This window comes from Mobula hypostoma, chromosome 13, assembly GCF_963921235.1.
Source record: "Mobula hypostoma chromosome 13, sMobHyp1.1, whole genome shotgun sequence".
Lineage (NCBI taxonomy): Eukaryota > Metazoa > Chordata > Chondrichthyes > Myliobatiformes > Myliobatidae > Mobula > Mobula hypostoma.
Window position 1 is genome coordinate 74,878,157 of NC_086109.1, and position 16,348 is coordinate 74,894,504.

Here is a 16,348-nt window from a genome sequence, read left to right on the forward strand (position 1 = left end):
CTACCAACAATTGTTGTATCGTCAGCAAATTTATAGATGGTATTTGAGCTATGCCTAGCCAGACAGTCATGTATACATAGAGAGTAGAGCAGTGGGCTAAGCACACACCCCCGAGGTGCGCCAGTGTTGATCGTCAGCGAGGAGGATATGTTATCACCAAACTACACAGATTGTGGTCTTCTGGTTAGGAAGTCGAGGATCCAATTGCCAAGGGAGGTACAGAAGCCCAGGTTCTGCAACTTCTCAATCAGGATTGTGGGAATGATGGTACTAAATGCTGAGCTATAGTCGATGAACAGCATCCTGACATAGATGTTTATATTGCCCAGATGGTTTAAAGCCATGTGGAGAGCCATTGAGATTGCATCTGCCATTGACCTATTGTGGCGATAGGCAAATTGCAGTGGGTCCAGGTCTTTGCTGAGGCAGGAATTCAGTATAGTCATGACCAACCTCTCAAAGCATTTCATCACTGTCAATGTGAGTGCTACCAGGTGACAGTCATTAAGGCAGCCCACATTATTCTTCTTAGGCACAGGTATAATTGTTGCTTTTTTGAAGCAAGTGGGAACTTCTGCCCTTAGCAGTGAGAGGGTGAAAATGCCCTTGAATACTTGGTTGGTACATGTTTTCAGAGCCTTACCAGGTACTCCATCGGGACCTTCCACCTTGTGAGGGTTCACTCTCTTTAAAGACAGTCTAACATCGGCTTCTGAGACGGGGATCACAGGGTCATCAGGTGAAGCAGGGATCTTCACAGCTTTTGAGAGACTCTATAGATCTATCCTGACAGTGTATAGTAAACAAGTCAATCTGAATCACTGCATCCAGTACGGAAGTGGTTAACCAGGATTCCGTGAAACAAAGGACACACGTGGTCCCAATGTCCCTCTGATTCAGCACCATGGCTCTAAGATCACTGATTTTATTCAGCAGAGACTGCACGTTCGCCAGCAAGATAGTCATTATTGGGAGTTTAAAACCCCGTTTCCTTAAGCGCACTTATAATCCTGATCTATGCCCACGCTTCCTCCAAGGTGTCCTCCGAGCGCACTTCTGACCACAATCGGTGTAGTTTCCATCGGTCTTAAGCAGCGATAGTTCGCTTAAACGCATTAAGACATCTTTGTTGACTGTACTAACCTTGGACGCAGTTGTGCTTCTTAGCTGTACGAGGCTGAAACGGGAATATTTAATCATATCCATTGAGAGTACTGCTGCTACTCAAGTCGTGCCGAATTAATTATTATTAATGAATATTTCCAAATAATACTTCTAAAGGATCTAAGGAAGAGCAGATCCATTAACATCCACTTTTCACCATTTCCAAACCTGCTGAATTTTTAAAGAAATGCCATTTCCTTGAAAACTCACCAACTGATGTGAAAAATGCTCTTTATGTACCTGACAGATTTTTCTAAAACAGCAAGTAACCAACACACACACACACACACACACACACACACACACACACTAAATCACACCATTTAGTGTACCAATATAATTCTGGAAGGAGAGTTAAGATACAGTAATGTTTTCAATAATTATCCAATAATAATTGAGATGACATAGGAATCCTGAGAAAATATGGAGTGGAAAATCTCCGAGCTCATGTCCCTCATTCAATATCTCTACTTTCTGCACAGATTAATGGTCCCTATAAATGCCACAACAGTAACATAAGCTCCAGAATAGCCCATATTTTTGTTTTTGAATCTTAAATCTACCCTATAAAAGTATTATTCTCAAATAAGTAAGCTTATTGGCAGCTTTAAACTAAGGAATTCAAAAACGTCAGTTGATAGAGTTTTTTTTATTTCTTTTTTTAAGGATGGGCAAGGTCAGCATAGGTTGCCCATTCCTAAAAGTCTATGAGTGAATGGTGATGAACCAGCTTCTTGAAGCACTATGTCCTTTCGGTGAATGTATACCCACAATGCTGTTGGGCATGGAATACCAGGATGTAGACCCAAGGAGGACTAGCTACATATAGCAACACACACAAAATGATGGAGGAACTCAACAGATCAAGTAGCAACCATGAAAATAAACAAATGGATGACGTTTCAGGCTGAGACTCTTCTTTAGGACTCTTCTATATATTTTGGTTTAGGATGGTAATGCTTGATGGAATAGTCTAGTGCAGCTCGTTAATTTTATATTTTTAATAAATTGCAACTACATTCAAATATTTGTAAGTTAATCTACTTTTTAAATCTATTTGAACTGTTTTAAATTAGGTCTGGTCACTGGAGAAATTTAAGGGCAATTTATAGACCTTTCACAGAAGCAATTTATCAAAATACCACAAAGGTCTAATGAGCTGACATCTGAAGCCAAGTGTTCCTTACGACACTTACAGAAATTAGGACCAAGGTCATCAAGAACTTTAAGACTGCTCTGAAAGTAAGGGTGGCGGAGTTGGGGCGAGAGAGAGAGATGAGCAAGGGCAGGCTGTGGCTTGAATCAGTGTAATTCCCCATTAATTTTTCCAACATTATGTTTGAAACCAAAAAATCTCAACAAGATGAAGCTGAATGAACAGGCTGTGAAAAACACAATTATAATACCTGTCCTGATAAAAGTGGAACCTACACTGCATTGTTACATGTGGCTTCAGTGATTTCTGGGTGGTGCTGTCCTCATGAACTTACAGAGTTCATCTTAAACAGCTTTATCTCAGTTTATTTTTTTCTGTTTAGAGAAAACCATGTAATCAGCAATATTCAGAACAAACAACACTAAAGTCCAAAATACTGTTAGGAAGATGGCACAGACTTACAAATAATTTCAAAAGAGGACAAAATGGCAATAAAGCCCCTGCGCCTGAATGTCTGGAGCCTAAATGTCCTTCACACGCTGCATAATCATGTCTTGTATTACACAAGCTTAACAGGAGCAGATTTGGGAAAAAGAACATAATGCAGCTTTACAAACACCAGAAAATCTGCAGATGTTGGAAATCCAAAGCAACACACACAAAATGCTGGAGGAACTCAACGGGTCAGGCAGCTCTATGGAAAAAGTAAAGAGTGGTATTTCGGGCCTAGACCATTCTTCAGGACTGAAAGGGGGAAGGGGAAGAAGCCCGAGTTTAAAGGTGGGGGGAGAGGAAGGAGGCTAGCTGGAAGGTGATAGGTGAAGCCAGGTGGTGAGAAAGGTCAAAGGCTAGCGAAGAAGGAATCTGATAGGAGAGGACAGTGGACTATAGGAGAAAGGGAAGGAGGAGGGGACCCAGAGGGAAGTAATAGGCAGGTGAGAAGTAGTAACAGGTCAGAATGGGGAATAGAGGAAATGGGAGGGGGAGGGAGGGTGATGGGGAAATTTTGTTCACTGGAAGGAGATATCGATATTCATACCATCAGGTTGGAGGCTACCCAGACAGAATACAAGGTGTTGCTCCTCCACCCTGAGGGTGGCCTCATCTTGGTACAGGAGGTGGCCATGGATCAACACGTCGGAACAGGAATCAGAATTAATACGTTTGGCTACGGGGGAAGTCCTGCTTGTGTCAGAGAGTGTGGAGGTGCTTTGTCAGCAATGCCACAAAATGATCCTCAGGAGCAAAGAAAATACTCAATAAAGAAAACCTGCCACAAAATCATTTCCTTCCGGGTTGGCTTTCTTGAAATGAATCAAGAAATAAAGCAACTTCTTAAACGCATCAACTATTTTATATCTGTTCACAAATATGCAGCAGGAAAAGGTAAAGGCAGGTTTACACAAGACTTATTTCAAATGGTAGAATCAAATGGTGGAGCAGGTTGGAGGGAGGTCACCTTTGCAATTGAGTGGTTTAGCCAACCAACTGAATAGGAAAAATACCCAAAACACATTCAAATAGTAAACCATGATAAGATTGAGAACTTTATGTTCTATGAAATAATGGAGTATGCTATAAAAGTTTGGGAGCACAAATGAATTTTGAGTTAATGTTCTCAGAGGTATCATCTCATCTTTACAACACAGGAAGCCAATTGGTCCCTCAAGTCACCGCTGGCTCTCAGCAAGCAACCCGATTTTGTTCTATTTCCCTGGAGCCCTGCAATCATTCAATCTGTATCAGCTGTCTCTTCAGGAAGGAAATTTAACATCATAACTACTTGCTGCATGGAAAATTGAACTTCTTCACTTCAGACTTTGTTCTGTTGCTCTTCACCTTACACTTATATCCCATTGATCTTATTCCTACTGGCAATTAACAGCTTTTCTGACCAGACCATTAACAAATATTTCTATTAAAAGATAAATTGGTTTTTTCTGCTGCAAGAGCCATCTCATCCATGACCAACTATTAGGAGACTTCCTCTTATCTCAGCTTGCTGCTTCCTACAAGCTTCAGTGCTCAGTTTTTCCCCATTAATGACAAACAGTACTAAATCCAACTTATTACAAAACTCCAGGTCCACAATATCCACCTCAGTTCAGAAATAGAGGCACACATTAGGACTGAACCATCATGGCTCAGAAAGTTCAATAGTCAAAGCCCAAGCCTACAATTTGGCAATTGCCACTGACAGGTGTCATAGCAGAAGTTGATATTTCTCAACACAAGTAGATTTGTGGCCAGTATGTGGTTGAAGGAAGAGAACTAACTCATTAACCCAGAAATTTGAACAGGCTTTAAATTAACTCTTTACAGTTTGTACTTCTGATAACATTAACACATTTTTATACTTCATACTGTGTGACTGACCACTATCCCTTAATATTGGCCTTATTTCTAACAGTGACAAGACTGCCTACAGAGGAGAGTTTGACACCCTGACACAGTGGTGCCAAGATAACAACCTCTCTGTGTCCAAAAAAACAAATGAGCTGATTGTGGATTACAGGAGGAGTGGAGAACAGGCTCGCCCCGATCAACATCAATGGGACTGTAGTTGAGAGGGTGAGTAGTTTCAAGTTCCTCAGTATACACATCACCGAAGGTCTCACCTGGATTTTACACACCGGCTGTTTGGCAAAAGAAGCACAAAAGCATCTCTTTCACCTCAGGCGACTGAAGAAGTTCGGCATAGGCCCCAAAATCCTCAAGACCTTCTACAGGGGCACCATTGAGAACCTCCTGACTGGCTGTATCACCACCTGGTATGGGAACTGCACTAACTTTGAACGCTGGGCACTGCATTGAGTGTTACGGACAGCCCAGTGCATCTGTGGATGGGAACTTCTCTCCATTGAGGACATTTACAGCAGCAGGTACAGAAAGAAGGCCTGGAAGATCACTGGGGACACCAGTGACCCCAACCAGAAACTGTTTCAGCTGCTTGTCTGGCAAACGGTACCGCAGCCTTAAAGCCAGGACCAACAAGCTACCGGACAGCTTCTTTCTACAAGCCATTAGACTTACAAATTCACATGTCTGTACATTGCGACAAAGTCATAATGCAAAGATTTTTACTCCCTCACGTTCTGGGATGGATGTAAGATTTAAATAAATTAATTCATTCATACACAGCAAATACACTCAATTTAGGATTCAAGGATTCATTGAAGGCAATAATATCAAGTGAAAATGGTAAATCATAGAATATTTATGATTTTACTTTTTCTGTATTTTGTTAGCAATTTTTCCATTTTTTCCCTTTCAATTAATATTTGAGAAAAGTTTAAAGTTCAAAATAATTTATTATCAAAGTACATATACGTCACTATAAACAACCCTGAGATTCATTTTCTTGCAGGCATTCACATTCACGGCAGAACAAAGAAATAAAATAGAATCACTGAAAAACTGCATACAAACAAAGACTGACCATCTGGGCAAGGTGCTTCTTTCAGGGATCTTTGAATAAGTACAAAATACCCTCTGTTCCTCAGTACTTCCGAAAAAGCTACTATTCACTGTGCATATCGTCATCTTATTGATCCTCATAATATACATAACTTCACGTTTTTGTGGGTTAAAATTCCATCTGTCATTTTCAGCCCACTTTACCAACTCATGGTAACATCATTCTCCAGTTTAAGATAATCCTTCCCATCATCAGTAATGTCACATCATTTTTACTCCTCTCTGCACCTTGTAGCACATCGAGCAGGAACCTTGCCATTTCTTTAGCATATTGTCTATTTTTTTAAATGAGGACGAGTTGCGAGCTCCATGCCGAACCCAGTACGGATTGAAAGCATCCAAGGGGCCAGTCAGATTCGAACCCAGGACCATTCACCTCGAGGTCCAGTGCTGATGCCATTACACTACCAGTTGGCACAATTTTCACATCCTGTGAACTCATTATTCATATCTCCTATATTCATGTACAGATTACACTGGACAAAAATTTTGCTTCCTGTATATTTGTGGGTGTATCTAATGGATTTTGGGCTGCTGATAATGAAAAATACCATGAAATTTCCCTTTAAAAAAAAATTGCCTATATTTGTTACCGGTTTCCCACGCCATCCGAAGGTAGAACGTTCCTATGAAACGGTTCGTAAGCTGGAATGTCATAAAGCGAAGAAGCAATTACCATTAATTTATATGGGAAAAATTTGTGAGCATTCGCAGACCCAAAAATAACCTACCAAATCATGCCAAATGACACATAAAACCTAAAATAACACTAACATATAGTAAAAGCAGGAATGATATGATGAATACACAGGCAAAATAAAGTAGAAATACTTTTCCACAATCATTGCTGCACTGTTCTCTGTAGCGAAAATCTCACGCAAGCGCTCTTGGCAGAAACACGGCGCAAGCACTCTCCAGTAACCTTTAAGCTATGAAGCCGCCAAATCATACCAAATAACACCTAAAAATACACAGCCATTCTAAAGTAGAAATAATGTATGTACAGTGTAGTATCACTTACGAGAATCGGGAAGACAGCGCCGAGCACACTGATGATGGTGTGTTAGGCTGAGTCGTCGGAGGTTGGAGTGGTGCAGTGGCCCCCACCCTCCGGGCTGCCGACCGATACCGATCCGCGAAGAATGCAGGGGTACAGCAGTGGCCAGAACGCACTCAGCACATCTTTAAGAAAAGAAAAGCCGAAATAAATGAGCTAATTAATTAGGTGTCGCCCAGCATGTAAATGTCGGCCCAGATCAGAGGCGACGCAATCGGCAATCGCCTCTGATCTGGGCCGACATTTACGTGCTAGGCAGCACCTAATTAATTAGCTTGTTTATTTCGGCTTTTTTTTCTTAAAGATGTGCTGGGTGTGTCCCGACTACCGCTTCATTCTCTGCGAATCGGTATCTGTCTGCAGCCCGGGGGTTGGGGTGGTGGGACACTGGGGTGCCATCTGTTTCCATCAGGGCAGGCAGGACATTTTCTATGTCTGCCTGCCTCGATGTCAAAGGTCGAGGTTCGTTGTCTGCTGTGGCTGATGTGGAAAGCTTGCTTGACTGCTTAGCCTCGCGCATTTTTAGATCATACAGTTCTTTGTAAGCACTCAAACCATCCTGCAAATATGCCCTAAACCGACGTACACTTTCAAAATTAAAGTCGTACTTTATCATTGCAGCGAAAGTTGTACGTCCTAGTACCAATTGTTTGGCGACAATAAAGTATAAAGTAAATCTCACGCAGCTGCTTCACGTTCAGTTCCTGGACGACTTCACTTTCGGTCCGTTCGCTACTGCATTCAGTTTTGATTGTTGTCCTTTCCTCTTCCAATTGCATCAGCTCTTCATCAATTAGTTCTTGGTCATGAGATGCCAAAACCTCTTCAACATCATCTTCATCAACTTCCACAAGCCAAACTCACGTTGTCCTTACTTCGTTCACCACGATCGAAACACTCAATTATGTCTAGTTTTACGCTAAGTGTAACACCCTTACGTGCTCTTTCTGGCTTTTCCGATACCTTAGAACTCATCTTGCTAACAGCTGCTCACAGGCATGTGTTTAAGCAATGCCGGCAAGAATGCAGTTCCGAATCTGGGGGAGAGCAGCTGCTGGGGGCGTGCGCTGCTTTTTTTTTTCCACGCGTTGCCTTTTTACCGTGCGCTGCCTTTTTTCATAACAGTGAAAGCACCCTTTGTTAGTGAAAACAGGTAACTAATGTAGGTCTTTCGTAACAGTGAGGTTTCATAAAGCGAACGTTCGAAAAGCAGGGGACACCTGTATTTCAATTCATAATTCAAGACAATTGAAATGTTGCCCACAATGTAAGCTGAAACCATAAAGAGAACATGTCACTGAACATTCACCTTCTGCAGTCCCACTTAGATTTCCTCCCTGCAAATCTTGGTGTTAGTCAGTGAAGTGCACGATGAAAAGTTCCTCTAGGATGTTACAGTCTTGGAGAAATGGTATCCGGGTAACTGGAATTCATCAATGCTGGTGATTAAGCCTTAGATTACAAATGAAAATCATCAACAAAGCATTTTTAGCCTAGTTGAACTGTTATGGTGTCAGCACCGTTATATAATTAAGCACATAACATTCAATAGAAATTAATTTCTTGTTTCTCCAAATTCCTATGTGATACAAGTAGTCTAATATCATATTTGTGTTCAGCTTCAAGCAGCCTAGCATAAACCAAAATATTTTTCTGAGGAAGCAATACTTTAGAAAAACTTGTTATCCAGTGTTATTAATGTATATAATAAACAGCAAGGTCACCTGCTTCAGTCTCTGCAGGTGACAGACAAATCTATTGGTCATAGATTTCCAATCTTAAAACTAGTCCTTGATCATCATCCACGGCCTCTTATTACCAAGCCAATTTACAACACTGGTTTCATGATATCCAGGAAACTGGCATTTTCTGCCTTTCCATCACACACCTCTATGATATTGTGAAGGCTAGCACTTCCAACTCACTAATCACTTGACAGAGCAAAACCTTTAATGTACAATAATTATTAAATATATCCAGCCCTGCATTACATTGCCAAAGACAATGCTTGTTGATCATAATCAATAGTTAAATGCTTCTGAATCAATAGCTAATGAGTGCAAAATAAAATCTCATTTTATTTCAGAAAATTACCATTCATCTGCTATTTAACTAAAGCACATATAAACTTTTATGTTAATGAAGTAAAAAGTCACAGAAAGTTCAAAACCTTAGCATTACAGTCATGAGACACTGATGTGATGTTTGAAATGTTGACTTTGAGATATGGGGAAATAGTTCTCCATTGTATTAACCCATCATTTAACCCAATTTACACACATTACTTTTTCTGTAGTTCAACAGGTACTTCAACACTGAAAAGATGTCAACAGTCATGTGATAATGATGGAACATCTATCAAGCCTGACATTGCAATCAATGTATAAACTCTGAAACATGGTTTTAATCAATGTAGAAACTCTGAAACTCTGCAAAACCCCTTTATCTAACTGTCAAGTGAATGTCAATTATATGAATTGTTCCAATTGATACTAAAAGCTCTCTTACCAATGTAAATGTCACAGCATAACAGAGGCTGAAGGTTACAATTTGACTTTAGTGTACAGCAAACTCAAACAGCACAAGATTATTCCATGATAAAACATCTAAGGTTGTGAAATATGGCTTATGATATAACAGCATTAAAAGCAATTTTTGGGGTTATGTGCCTGTAGACGAATAAATGAAAGAGTTAATGGAATTCTATTGAGCTTTCTTGTCAAACATAAACTAAATGACCATTTCCCTTGAAATACATCCATGTTTGATAGCTTTAAACACAGTCTCTAGTTGTACTTTGCCTCTGAAGTTCCTCCAATTTACTTCAATGGAATGAGTTTGAAGGACAGAGTACAATGTGACTACATAGCATGTTTAGCACCACTGATCAGCAATTAACTTCAGGACATTCGTGTAGCTTAAATTATGTTCTGAATCATTGTAACTGAAAAACAATTTCAAATAACTTTAAACACAAAGATATTATTTCAAATGTTTGTTCACAACTGACTTATTTTTAAACCCGTTTTAACTTTCCTTATCATCAAGATCCAGTTTTACCACATCCCCCCTCTGGTCCTTTGCACACTTCCACATGCCACAAAGTCCTTCATTTCACAAGACTTAGATTTCCTGGAGTTTGCTCTTGGCCTAATTTTTGGCCTTAAAAGCTGCCTCCTGCTTTTGTTGGTGTTGTTCCTTTCTGCGTCCTATGGCACATCGGGCAGCAACCTTGCTGTTTCACTAGTTTTTTTTGGTCTGTTTTTTTTAAATGAAGCCGAGTTGCTAGCTTGACTGTCATGGCAGCACGGATGGACAGCGTACAAGGAACCAGCCGGATTTGAACCCAGGACCACTCGCCTCGAAGTCCAGTGTGAGTGCCCTTACACCACCAGTCGGTTCCCTCATGTTCTTCTTTTATATATAAACATTATCACATTCAGTCAAGTTGGTCCATGCTCTACCTGTGACTAATTCCAATTCTCTTCATTTAATTCTAATAACTGAAAAGGAAGAAGTGTTGCGAACCAGACAAAGATCAAACCTGTCTTTGTGTTGATATCATCCCCTAATGCAGCAGGAGTTCCCAAACTTTTTATTCTATGGATCAATACCATTAAAGCAAGGGGTCTGTGAACCCCACATTGGGGATCCTGTTCTAATGCAATAAGCTGAAGAGCGGGTCACAAAAAAAAAGTGAAAGCATCAATTGACCATAGATTAATGGATGTTTCCCAACCTGCATCAATGACCACCCATGCATCATCTTCCTCATGTGATATGATAGAATAGTCTATGGAAATAATTTGGAAGATGTGTATCTCGGATGGCTGATGGTTGGTTTCAGTGTGCTGTTGATTGTAGTGTGTCCTAAAGGCCAAGAATTCGGAGGACACACCACAATCAAGAGCGCACTGATGATATCTCCTTGCAGGGTGATGAAACATTTGCAAGGAAATTCCTAAGATCAGAGAACAACTCAACCAAACCAGCAGAGTCAGCATATAAATATGGATACACGTATAAGCCACACTCAGCAACTGAATAAAGATGAAAGATTGTATTTAAATTCTGGCTGGTGTCCATTACTTTCTAAAACAGGATTAAAAATATGCCAAAAGTTCCAAACTTACCAGAATAGGAGATAAAGCTTCGCAATGATGACATGCCAAAAGGCACTGAGTTACTTCACTGACCACGATTGATCCCAGCTTTGCTGCTATATGAGAGGAAAAGAGAATCAGATATCAGAAATCCAAAACTTTTTGTATTTTGGAAACAAAATGTCAATACAGTGACATTTGAACTAATATAGCCTACTGTGCAAACTTGTCCATACATAGGTGTCCCTGGAGAGGGGGCAGAGTCTGTAGCATTCATGAAAAGTAGAGTAACATTGACTTTTCATGCCGCAAGTTCCTCTTTGCTTTGTTTGAACTTTTCTTATTTAGGAGTTGCGGCAAAAAGTAATCAAATAACATTTAAACTACAAGAGATTTTGCGGATGGTGGAAATCCAGATCAACATATACAAAATGCTGCAGGAACGCAGCAGGGCTGTGGAACGGAATAAAAAGTCGACATTTCGGTTGGAGTCCTGGTGAAGGGTCTCAGCCCGAAACGTCAACTGTTTATTTTTTTCCCATAGATGCTGCTTGACCTGTTGAGTTCCTCCAGCATTTCGTATGTGTTACAAAAGAAAAGCTAAGAAGGGTTAAACGTTCACCTCTGGCCTATTCCAATAATAAATGCAGTTTAACTGAACAAGTCAGTCATTTAAACTTGACATTGCTGTTGTAGAGCAATATTAAGGAAATGGCTGGCCCTGAGTCAACCCAAGAATGTTTATGCTGGAATCAGCTAACATTGTAAATGATTCATTCGATCTCATGTAAAAACTCAAGTAACTTGTGCAACAATTAAAAGGTTTCATCTGGGGAGGGGGGTGGGGAGAAAACAAAGTGGTACTAATACACTGAATTTAGACCTCCAGGGCCTGAGGTGGAATTCATCCAAGCATAATGAAATGAGATCAGATCTACTTGTTCTAAAAATTCTACTTCATTAAGTTTACTTTATAGAAGTGAATTCAAAAGGGAGGAAATGGTGCTTCAGTTGTACAGAGCCCTGTTCTATTTTGAGTTCTGGGCATCATACCTCGAAAGATCCATTGCCCTGAAAAAGAATTCACTGTAGTTTCATTAAAATTGTATCAGGGCTTAAAGATTATATGAGGCATGCAAAAAAATCTCACTTTCAGAAAGTTCATGGCTGATCTAATTTAGATATTGGAAATGAAAAAGAGATTATATACAGCAGATATCCTCTGGTGCAACAACTCAGAACAAAGAGGGCGTAATTTTAATTAGAGCAGCCCAGTATCAAATCAGTAAAGAATTGTTTTCATATAAAGAATAAGAATCAGAATCAGGTCCAATATCACCAGCACAGGTCATGAAATTTGTTAACTTTACACGATAAATATAGAAAAAAAACTGAATTACATTAAGTACATATATATGTATATTAAATAGTTCTATTAAGGCAAACAGTGTAAAAACAGAACTTTAAAGTAGTGAGGTAGCATTCATAGGCCAATGTCCATTCAGGAATCAGATGGCAGAGGGGAAGAAGCAATTCCTGAATCGCTAAGTGTGTGTGCCTTCAGGCCTCTGTATCTCCTTCGCAATGAGAGGAGAACATATCCTGGGTGGTGTGGTTCCTTGATGATGGAAGCTGCTTTTCTGAGGCACTGCTCGTTGAAGCTGTCTTGGATGCTACGGAGGCTACTGCCCATGTTGGAGCTAACTAATTTTACAGCTCTCTGCAGCTTACTTCGATCCTGTGCAGTAGCCCCCCCCCCCCCCGCATCCTTTACCAGACGGTGATGCAGCCAGTCAGAATGCTCTTTACATTACATCTGTAGAAGTCTTCAAGTGTTTTGGGTGACGAAGATCTCCTCAAACTCCTGATGATAAATATACGTAGCTGCTGTCTTGCCTTAGTGGAAACCAGGAACTCAATTACCCAAAAACCCTGGGCCAACTTTAATTCAGATTGGTAGATCTTTGTTTAGGTAAAGGAATCAAAAGTAATTGAATAAAAGAAGAAAAACTGAGCCGAGTTAAATTCCAGTCTTAATTTAACATAAGGATGGAAGTGGTTTGGGACCGCTAAAGGCCTAATCCTGCTCCTATATTCAAAAGATAAAGTCAGTGATGAGGTAAGAACAGTTGTGATGCACTTAATTTCATACCACAAGCACAAGTTAACAGCTGAAACCATGTACAGTTTAGCAATACCCCGAAAATGGACTAGAGTAAAAAGTGTAACTGTTTCTCATGAAGTGGCCCCTTTAGGCTCCAGGGGAAGAAATGATCTCTCACTCATTTTTAAAGCATCTTCATAACTTTGCAAGACCCAACACAAGAAAATGCTTCCCCATTTTTGGATATGAAGTGAACATTTACTAGAAACAACAATGAGTAATTCTGAGAATCAGCATCAGAGTTGAAACAAAATATTTAGGAACTCTCTCTTCACTGGAGTACAGTACATCATACTTTTCTTCGCTCTGCCAAATAATATACAAATCATCCAAGTCACAAGATATAAAGGTATACCATCTGCCATTGTCTGCTATAATAGCCTTCAAGCAAAATAACAATCAATTGTCCATAGAAAGGTGAAAGAAATAAACTTGGAGGTTGTTTTTGAACAGTTTCACACTGAAACCAAATAGGAATTGAACTGAAAAATGATACTGTGTAGGCTAAAGCAAAAAGTGTAGAGTTGACACTGTTGAACCAATTAAACTGCATCTGTGGCATCATTTTAAACTTGCAATATCCATGTTATTTCACCCTATGGATTTTGTGTTTAGAGCCAACTTGCAGTTCTGCTCTTAAAGAGCCAATCTAGTTATTATATTTAATGAAAATAGCATCCTTCAGTTCTTGTACAATAAAAATATATTAATCTGTGATTGGAATTTCCAAATATCTGTCAACTTCTCTTGCAAAACCTAAATTAGATTAACTGAGTGTCCAGGAGGTAAGAGGTTCTAAATTTAAAAGTAATGACATTAATTGTATTCATTGCAATAAAGTTAATGCCATTTAGTTTTGCTTTGATCACAGCAATACGCAAGAAAATCAGTTATATACTGTTAACTTTTTCAAATTTTACACCATTTAATTTAGTTCTTTCAAATGAAAAGAAACAAGTTATTTTCCTATGAGATTATATCAAGTTATTCCTAAGTCTAACCACTGAAGCAATAATACAAGAAATTGTGTTGTTCATTGTGTAGTGCTCTGTTGCTCAATAATTTCAGAACATTTTGTTTTGAAGTCTGCTGCAATGGTATTTTACCTTGATCCTTGCCCGCATTGCCATCAATGCAAGTACTCAGATAACAGCATGCTTAAAAATAAATTAGACTTTCTTCTTTAGTTTGCAGATTTATTCTTAAAATATATGTAAGTACTAGAGCAAGGAACAGAATCAACAATGAGCAAGGCAGGAAAGCATGATAGTAGCTGCCAAACCAATTGAAAGAAATCTCATACATGTTACATTTAACCACAGACTCGTGTAGGCATCTGAGAGCCTGGGTATGCTAAACTTATCTGTGTGATGTGACCATTGGAGTGAGGAGCAGTGAGACACAGCTAATACGCATTATAAGATGTGGTACCTCACTTATGATTTGGGATCATGATACAAAATCACAAATGGTAACTTTCAAAATAAAACATAATAAAAAGGAAGTGGAACTGATTGGATAATTTGCAAGAAGCAGTAAAGGCACATTGGGCTGAACAGCCTCCTTTCTAAGTTACATCAAACTTAGGCTTCTGTTTCTTCTGCTGTATTAAAACCCAAGATCCATTACTGCAGTCTCTTTCCCCATATGTACTGCATTATATAACTAATTGTGCATTACAATGCATAAACATAATTATATCCTAAACTGAAGCAAACATTAAAGAACCTCAAATTCTTGCTATTACACATGCAATATAGTATCATACTGTAGATACTGCTTAAAGAGAGAAAAAAGAAAAAGAAAAATTATGATGTTACACAATTGATTTACTATGTTGTGTATGTCTATCCATCTAGAAGTTGACATGGTTTTGATGAAGCAATCAAGTACAACTTATGCTGGCTATATTGCCATCTGATCTCCTCTAACTCAGGATTATTTTGATGGCCTTCAGTGATCACAAATCTTTACACCACAGAAAGGTACCACAATGTGGTGGCTATGCCAATGAAAAACACAGTAATCCCACTTCCCAGCTTGAGGTCTGCAGCCCTGTAGTTTAGAACATCTCATGTGCATCCAGCTATTTCTTAGATGTACCTCAACCACACTTTCAAACACCTACTTCTTGATCCCCAGCACTCATTGGATGAAGGAGCGCAAATAATCTTAACGTGATGCAGACAATTTTATCTCCTATTCCACACTTCTTTACTGAACCTATATCTGGGTTTTCCAAACTTCCCAGGATTGTAACTAGGCTTGTACAACTGTATGACATATTTTTTACTGTGCATTATTACATACACACGCCAGCCCCATTCACAAAAATATTTTACCTTCTACATTGGGATTTGAAAAATATGGTAGTTCCCTCAAGTAAACTGACTAACTCTAGGTAACATTCCTGCCCCTGCTTCTTTGTAGGCGACAAGTAAAATTGCCGGCACAACCTACAACGATGAGTGCATTCTTATAAATGTTTACATATTTACCAGCAAGCAGCCCGCTGAACAACGGAAACCTCCTCCTGGATTTCAAGGACCCTTCCACCTTTATATAAGAAGATAAGCAATCCCACGTCCGACCCCTGCTTCTTCACCGCACAAGTCAAGAGGTTAATTATCTCAGGAACACGGCACCCCAAACAGTCACCGCCGGTCATTTATCGCAGGAGAAGCACGGCCCATCGAAACGAAGTTGAAGACTAGGTTTACAATTCCACTGTTGCTCGAGCGGATTTCCTGCTGTCCCCGCCCCGTTCTGCCTCCTCAGGAAGGGAATGCGCCGTCCTCCCACTCACAGCAGCTCGACGTGATACTCACCGGGGTCCCGTCGTCTCGCCAACCCTCACACCCAGTCAATGCAGAAAGTGAGGGCGGAATTCGCCGGGGCGGTTGTAAGCGTGGCTTAGTCAGCCCCGAGCGAGAGAGAAACTCCGGCTCTCGGAGCACCGGAGGGCAAAGTGATTGCTGAGAGGAAGCCGGAGAATGAGAAAGATATAGACACTTTTTTTTTATAGAGGATACACAGGCACTGTTTATTTTCACTTGGAGATGGCTTTGGCTTTTTAGAGGAGTTACACTGTCATTGACTTTTATGGGTGGAACAGGCACTGGTTTCTACAAAGGAAATATGGACTGTAGATTGTACCAGCAGGGAGGGAGTAGCATTCCATGGAGAGGCCACTGCCTCACTCCTTGGGCAATTTGGTGCCTCTCTTC

General features: G+C 40.0%; 1 protein-coding gene and 1 long non-coding RNA gene across 4 annotated transcripts in view; one reads left to right on the forward strand and one right to left on the reverse strand.

The window, feature by feature from the left end:
• The window catches only part of LOC134355681 (uncharacterized), a 34,306-nt gene extending 23,349 nt beyond the window's left edge, over positions 1-10,957 (forward strand). The window contains exons 2-3 of the long non-coding RNA XR_010020157.1: positions 4,731-4,891; positions 9,151-10,957. This is a non-coding gene — a long non-coding RNA (uncharacterized LOC134355681). The remainder of the gene's footprint in view (positions 1-4,730; positions 4,892-9,150) is intronic.
• atp8b4 (ATPase phospholipid transporting 8B4) overlaps positions 1-16,078 on the reverse strand; it is a 314,904-nt gene extending 298,826 nt beyond the window's left edge. The window contains exons 1-2 of one of the 3 annotated variants that reach the window (XM_063065952.1): positions 15,950-16,078; positions 10,988-11,073 (exon numbers count right to left, since the gene is read on the reverse strand). The gene's annotated coding sequence lies outside the window, so the exon portion shown is untranslated. Of the gene's footprint in view, positions 1-10,987; positions 11,074-11,193; positions 11,242-15,619; positions 15,887-15,949 lie in introns of those variants that run through there. The other 2 variants (XM_063065951.1, XM_063065953.1) reach the window with 2 other exon arrangements.
• Positions 16,079-16,348: the final 270 nt, after the last annotated feature.